At 36.7% G+C, this 7,503-nt stretch overlaps 1 pseudogene; it reads left to right on the forward strand.

Annotated features, from left to right (window-relative positions):
* Positions 1 to 270: 270 nt before the first annotated feature.
* Positions 271 to 4,008, forward strand: LOC102690402 (cytochrome P450 1B1 pseudogene; annotated as a pseudogene).
* The last annotated feature ends 3,495 nt before the right edge of the window (positions 4,009 to 7,503 follow it).

Raw genomic sequence — 7,503 nt, forward strand, 5'->3', positions numbered from 1 at the left:
AGAGACGTCCCTTCCTCAGTCGTTTCTACCCTTCTTCAACCTGCTGGATTCAAACACTTCACTAGCTACTGAATATTATTACCTCTGCGCACTTTCTCTCGCTCCTTCTCCTGGAGCGCTCTGAAACCCCGCAGGAATGAGCTCATGTAATGGGGTCTCCGGGGCTGCTACAATGGGAGGAGAATGATAGAAAGCACAAGCCCAGCCCCTTGCACTACAAATGTATATAAGAGACAGTTGTAACCCTAAACAGAGCTAAGTTTGAAGCTACTCAAACATTGAAGGAGAAAAAAAAATCATACTCAAGACAGACTTCTGTACCTGATGAAACTCTACAAACCACTAAATTACTGGACTGGAATCTAAACCACAACTGTACAGTAAGAACTCTATCAGCGGACATTGCATAAGACTTTCATACAAAAAAGCACTGGACACAATTCTCAAAGATCAACCACAGATATTTTTCACAACTTTCTTGTGGATATTTATGCAGTTGCATTTTTATTGCAAATCTTTCAGATACATTTTTTATATAATTTCAAAAGTTTAACCACTGAAGAAGCTGTGATCTTAATCCTTAAATCAGGGAATTTTAGATCAATTATTTAAATTCTTTCTTATCCTGAGACTTCAATAGTTGTAGCAACAGCAAAATCTGTTTAAATACAGAAGAATAACGCCTACCTGCCAGCATGGTGCTGTGGGATTCAGAGTTTGGAGTGAAGGGCAGCAGCAGCATCAGAGAATGGAGTGGACAGGTCCAGCCAGCTCTGGTCGCCTCCTTCGTTTTTCTGTTCTGTTTGGAAGCCTGCCTGTGGGTGAGGAACCTGAGACAAAAGAGACGTCTGCCTGGGCCCTTTGCCTGGCCAGTTGTGGGCAACGTTATGCAGCTAGGACAAATGCCCCACATCACCTTTTCCAAACTGGCTAAAAAATATGGCAACGTCTTTCAGATCAGGCTGGGCCGCAATGACATTGTGGTCCTCAACGGCGATACTGCAATCCGGCAAGCTCTGATTAACCACAGTGCAGAATTTGCAGGAAGGCCAAACTTTGTCTCTTTTCAGATTATCTCAGGTGGCAAAAGCATGGTATTTGGCAGCTACAGCAGACTGTGGAAGGTGCATCGGAGAATTGCTCATTCATCCATCCGAGCTTTCTCTTCAGCTAACAGCCAGACCAAGGAAGCATTTGAGAAGCATGTGGTGGGAGAAGCCCTAGATCTCATCCAGGTTTTCTTGAGGCTCAGTGCAGATGGACACTACTTTGAACCTGCTCATGAATTAACAGTGGCCTCTGCAAACATTATATGTGCACTATGCTTTGGAAAACGGTATGGCCACGATGACGTGGAGTTCAGGAAGCTGCTGAGCAGGGTTGATAAATTTGGTGAGACTGTAGGAGCAGGGAGCCTGGTGGATGTCATGCCCTGGCTCCAGGCTTTCCCCAACCCAGTGCGCAGTATCTACCAAAATTTCAAAGAGCTCAATGAGGACTTTTTTCAATTTGTGAAACACAAGGTGATTCAGCACAGGCAAACCTATAACCCAAAAATTACACGAGACATGAGTGACGCAATCATTGGTGTCATAGAGCACGGGGTAGGCAATGAAAATGGACTGACCAAAGCTCATGTTGAAGGAACTGTCACAGATCTCATTGGTGCTGGCCAAGACACGATTTCAACAGCTCTGCACTGGATCCTCCTCCTGCTGGTAAAATACCCTCACATCCAGGCTAAACTTCAAGAGCAGATTGATAAAGTTGTGGGCAGAGAGAGACTGCCAAACATCGGGGACAAGAGCAACCTAGCCTACCTGGAGGCCTTCATCTACGAGACCATGCGCTTCACCAGCTTTGTTCCTGTGACAATCCCCCACTCTACCACTGCAGATGTCACAATTGACGACCTCCACATCCCCAAGGACACTGTGGTGTTTGTGAACCAGTGGTCTGTGAATCATGACGAACAGAAGTGGAAGGATCCTCACGTCTTCAACCCATCCCGTTTCCTGGACGAGAACGGAGCTGTCGACAGGGACCTGACCAACAGCGTGATGATCTTCTCCATTGGGAAGAGAAGATGCATCGGTGACCAGATCGCAAAAGTGCAGATTTTTCTGTTCACAGCCATCCTCCTTCACCAGTGCACCTTTGAGAGCAACCCTTCACAAGAAGTCACCATGGATTGTTCTTACGGCTTAACACTGAAGCCTCTCCACTTTACTTTATCTGCCAAGCTCAGGGACAAATTCATAAGCTTGGTTTCACCAGCATAAAAAGCTAGGGGTTAATCAAACCTTAAATTTCTGCCTGACCTTCATTGGTAGCAGAGGCTCCTCTGTGTTAAAGACAATCGATGACACTCAACAGTGAGTATTGGCCAATGGGTTACAACCTTGTCAAATTAAACTGCACTGATCAGTACTGTTAAGGGATTTCATATTTAATATTTAATTATTATTCTACCACAAATTATAAAGCTATTATTTTTGTAAAGGGTGGTTAAATGTTATATCACATCATATTGCAGTAAAGTAAGTTATGCAGGATAGTTAAATTTAATGTTCCAAAACAGGTTACAGAAATGTCAACTGTGACAAGTGAAAGTGCTAGTGCTAGTAAACAGGAGTCAAGGATTTTGTTAAGGTTGCAACAAAGTATTTCTGCCACAGCTATACATTTTCCAAAGTCTTGAGTGTATATTGATTGCTCTGCATGGACAGTAAAATGTGCGCAGCTAGTACAGAGAAAATTGTGTAAGAAATAACAGATGCCAATGTAAGCATGCATCACATAGTGTTTATCCTGTAGTGTAAACCAATGTAAATGTGTATGGGTAAAGAGACATTTTTAGGCAAATTTAGTTTCTGAATTGAATGAACTCATTTTTCAGTTAAACTGTTTATGCATTTCATAAGTCTTCATTGTTAAATGTATTTTTTCTGAAAATAATTACAACTTATTGTTACATTTAAATATGTCACAAAATACCACATTTTACCTTTTTTAAAAGAATCAAAGCAAGTTTGTTAAATGTTGTAAAGTCATACTGTAATTAAATTAATAAAAAATAGACCAACTACTGTAAGTAAACTAACATGACAGTGTGCTGAAGGGGATCAAAGGGAGGAACTGTTCTTCTTTTGGTACAAGCTGTTGGGATGTAGTGTTTTGTGTTGCAGAACACATTTGCTTTCAAAAACTTTAAAACTTACTGCTTCAGTTAGGAGTTAAATATCTTTCTTTTCATCCAAGCTTCGTACTGTATGAAGCAACAGCCCCAAAACAAATCATTTCCAAAAACTACTTCCACATGTTTGATGTTTGTCATTATGTACACCTCTGTTTGCATATTGAGGCCTTCAACTTATTGTTGTAAACGTTTTAGTTTATCTGCAGTGTTTTGTTACAACAATAGAGTACATAGCTCAGAAATGAACTAATTATGCACTTCGTTTTCTGAAAAACACAAACATGTGACTATCTGTTACATGTTTAAAAACACACACAATTTATAGGATTTGTTTTGTAATTGCTACAAGAAAATGACCTGTGTTGGTATGGCTGAAAGTGAGGATCCTCGTGTCTTTCTGGCAGGTTATTTTGTGTCAGTGTAAGGGACAGTTCCCTTCTAAAGAGGGCAATGCATAGTCCTTGGTCTCTTAAAGATGTAGTCTTGAAAACAAGTTAGTATATTAAATACAATTTTGTAAATAGCTACAAGCTATTTTGTGAATGAAAAACTTGTTTATTTGGCACATCATACTTATGCCTAAACGAATTAAATAAATACATTCCAATTTATCTTATTGTATATACATTATATGTAACACAGTAAATGGTATTACTTCTACCCTTAGAATGCAAAACAATTGCATTATTTTCATACAATCAATTTACTATGCTCAAGTTTTATTAAACTTAGTAAACTGTGGTGAAGTGTTAGCATCACCTCAAGCCTTGCATTAGATTCATACAAACTCAAAACTGGTTTAGATCACAGGAAGGTGTACCAAGTTTAAAGGTATTTAAAGGTTTAAATACCACAGAATACCAGAGTTCTTTGTCAAACAGACCACAAAACTACTACATATTCTCTACACATGTGTACAGTATCTGCACACACCTAAAAAGCAAACAAACTTGAATTATTTAGGTGCTGGTGACCTACAATTAGGAACTACTGTGGTGAGATTAGTGCATGGTATAAAAATTCGATTTTACATGCCAACCCACCACCTATTCTTAAATAAAGGAAACAATATAACTTAAACTTTCCAAGGCTCCCTTAAACTCTGTCCCCAATGTCATTCACAAGTGATTTTTTGTCTTTTCTATTTGTATTCTATAATAACAATGTACACAATTTTAACAATTATGTTATCGTGTAACTTAACTGGAATATTTACAATATAACCACTCCTGTTTTTCCAAATGGATTTTCATCCAATAAACAAGGGGTTTATAAGAATAAAAATGTATGTATAAAAAAGTACCATAAACCTTTCAAACTCCCGAAGAAAATATTGTAGCACTAGCAAAAAGCCATGCAAAACTGAAAAGTAGAACACGATTCTAAGTGCAGGTCTGCAAACTCACTAGATGATGGTTTGTATTTAATGACAAAAATTGCCATGTACTGTATAGTAAAAAACATAGCTCGACATTCAAAGCTTCAGGAAGGTCCAGTGTGCAGCACGATGTACTGTAATCTTGTAAGTGTCTCTTAAATGTTGTGAACTCTTGTTGTAGTCTTTGTGTAGTGAGTTATCAATCAGCTATAAACAAAGTGCTGCACATACAGTAGCAGTGTTCATCCTGCAGTGTACAATATCCTTTGTCCTTTGTCCTTACCACAGGAGGTACAGTATACACCTCTCCAAAGACATGAATTGATGGAATAAACAAGATGTTATAACAGGTACATTGAAATGTTCAAGGCATTATGGTTACCCAATTACAATATGGTAAGGAACAAAAAGCAAGCCTACATGGTCCAGCAGGTCTGACCTTTGGCTTAAATACACAACCAGGTTAGAGTTTAAAACCAATATATCCATGTACTCTACCACCTACAGACATTTTTTATTTCTTAGTTTTTAATATGGCTAGGAGTTGATTAGGGATTAAAATTATCCTTTAATAAAATATCTTCCCCTACTCCTTCCTGGCAAAAAATAAAAAATTCAGAATCATTCAGGAGAAAAAGTTTTATTACCCGTAAGCCTCGTTCCTACTATTGCAGAGAGAATCTCTGCATTTATAGTCTTTAATTTTGTGCTTGATTGTAACTTCTCTTTTTCTAAAAGATTACCATTTTCTCCATTATCTCATGTATTAAATGTATACCTTAAGCTATTCTAAAGTAACATTGTTAGACATGTTAACATATTTATAAGTAGGCTTTGCATTTATTTTTCTTTATTTTTTAATAATGTAAACTTAGCTTTTTGATATATTTTTGTTCCTTTGTTGTTTATCAACCAAAATGTGAATTCAATTTAAAGTGGATGTTTCCGAAGGATGAAAAATCACTTTCTTTTGTTTGCACAAATCAGCACACTAATAAATACATAAAAATAAAAAAATGAACAAAAGTAACTGAATTAGGCATCTGCTTAAGTACAGTATTTACACATTTCTTATGACTCTTAACAGTTAAACAGGGATTAGGTTTCTCCCTGGCTTCATTCAACTTTAACAAATTTCAGAGGGAACAAGAAGGCATCAATTAAGTCAATAACCAAGCATACTCTGTCCACCTGGAAACATGCATGTTAAAAACCATCTTATTACAGGTTCATCCCCATGGAAGAATATACAGTATACAGTGCAGGAGTACACCACACACAAGGGCAGAATTCTGCAGCAATGTTTGCTGCATGCAGATCCCAATATCTGAATCTCTGTGATATGTTTCCCTGCAGTTTTAGTCATTTCACTTCAGATACATCTTAAATCTCAAAGGCGTATTTAAATCTTTCCTCAGTTGTGACATATTTGTAATTAAGAAATTTCAAAATGTCTCAGCTTTCAAAAAAGTGAAGAACGACAGGGCCAAGGTCTTTACTTAAACGCCAGATTGATTCCTTAAGATTTTATTATAAACTTAAAAGTTCATATTGCTCAATAAAGGACGATTCTGACACTTTCAATGTACTTCATTACCTAAAACCCAATTTCTCCTCTTACAACAAACTGTCAATTGAATTTAGAATAATTCAGATTTCTCTGAGGAACTATCATATTCAAACTCAATCATTTCATATTGCAACCAGCCCGTTTGCGTGGACATCATCAGTTGTTTTGAATGAGTAACCTGCCTGAACCCTGGAGCCACAAATGCAGTTCACGTTATTAAACACAAAATAATATTTAACTTCATATTTTCTGTTCAAAGCTACAGTATATAAAATAGACAGGCCTAAATAACCTTATATAAATAAGCCAAAATGTATGAAAACAACACCCCCACTTACAATACTGCAGCATTTTAGAATTTGAAGCTGCAGCTTTATAGAACATCAGCCCTCAAATATACAGTACACAGTACACAATTACAAATCAATTGCAAGATCCATACACAAGTCCGGGGTTCCATAACTAAGAGTATCAAGTAACTGATTTTCGAAAATGTTTGCTACAAAGAACAATAAAGTTAATGTTTTTATTTATTAAATTGTTTATCACTCAATTGGCACAGCAAGAAGTTTAGACAGTTGCTTATGAATGGATACCAGCTTTCCTGATATGGCAGGTTGCAAATCTAGCCATCACATTGCCCAAACATACCATCTGTTACACTACAGGCCAGTGAAGCAAAACATATCTAATAAATGATTTAGAAAGTAGGGACTTGCTCCAACCAAAGAAAAAAAACCCCAACATCAGTATTCCAAAATTAAAAAAGGCCACACTCCCCAGATCTATCCTCCATAAAAGCTTGTAGTAAAAATATCTAATTTCTCTAAACCACAGTGCTAACCAATCCACCTAATTTTAATTCATATGACAGTTCAATGAAAAAATGTTTCGGTAGTGTGTTCACCCTGGTATATAAATTCAGAATATACACAGAAAATATGTATATATTATATTGGCTATATATTATTTATGTTAACATCTGTTATAACCATGTACAGTTTGATAAACAGGTAATGGTAGATGATTAAACTGTTCTCCTGGTGAAAAATAAAGGTAACGTACAGCATAAAATGATGGAAGTCGTAATCTTATTTAACTTCCTGGAAATATGTCAGAGAGGTAGGATTTTAGCATTAAATGAGTTAAATCTATTTTACTCCCTGTCAGAAAGTATCCGTCTTAAAAAAATGAAAAGTATATGCCAAAATACATTTTAAATACAGATCACAGGAGCTATTCTCATTTTACCTAAATGCTGATTTTACCTAAAATAAAACAGGCATTTAATCAGTAAAAAAGAGATTTGTATGTGTTTTTTATGACATCAGAACTGTAGTTACATCCTTTACAACA

Source organism: Lepisosteus oculatus, chromosome 8, assembly GCF_040954835.1.
Source record: "Lepisosteus oculatus isolate fLepOcu1 chromosome 8, fLepOcu1.hap2, whole genome shotgun sequence".
Lineage (NCBI taxonomy): Eukaryota > Metazoa > Chordata > Actinopteri > Semionotiformes > Lepisosteidae > Lepisosteus > Lepisosteus oculatus.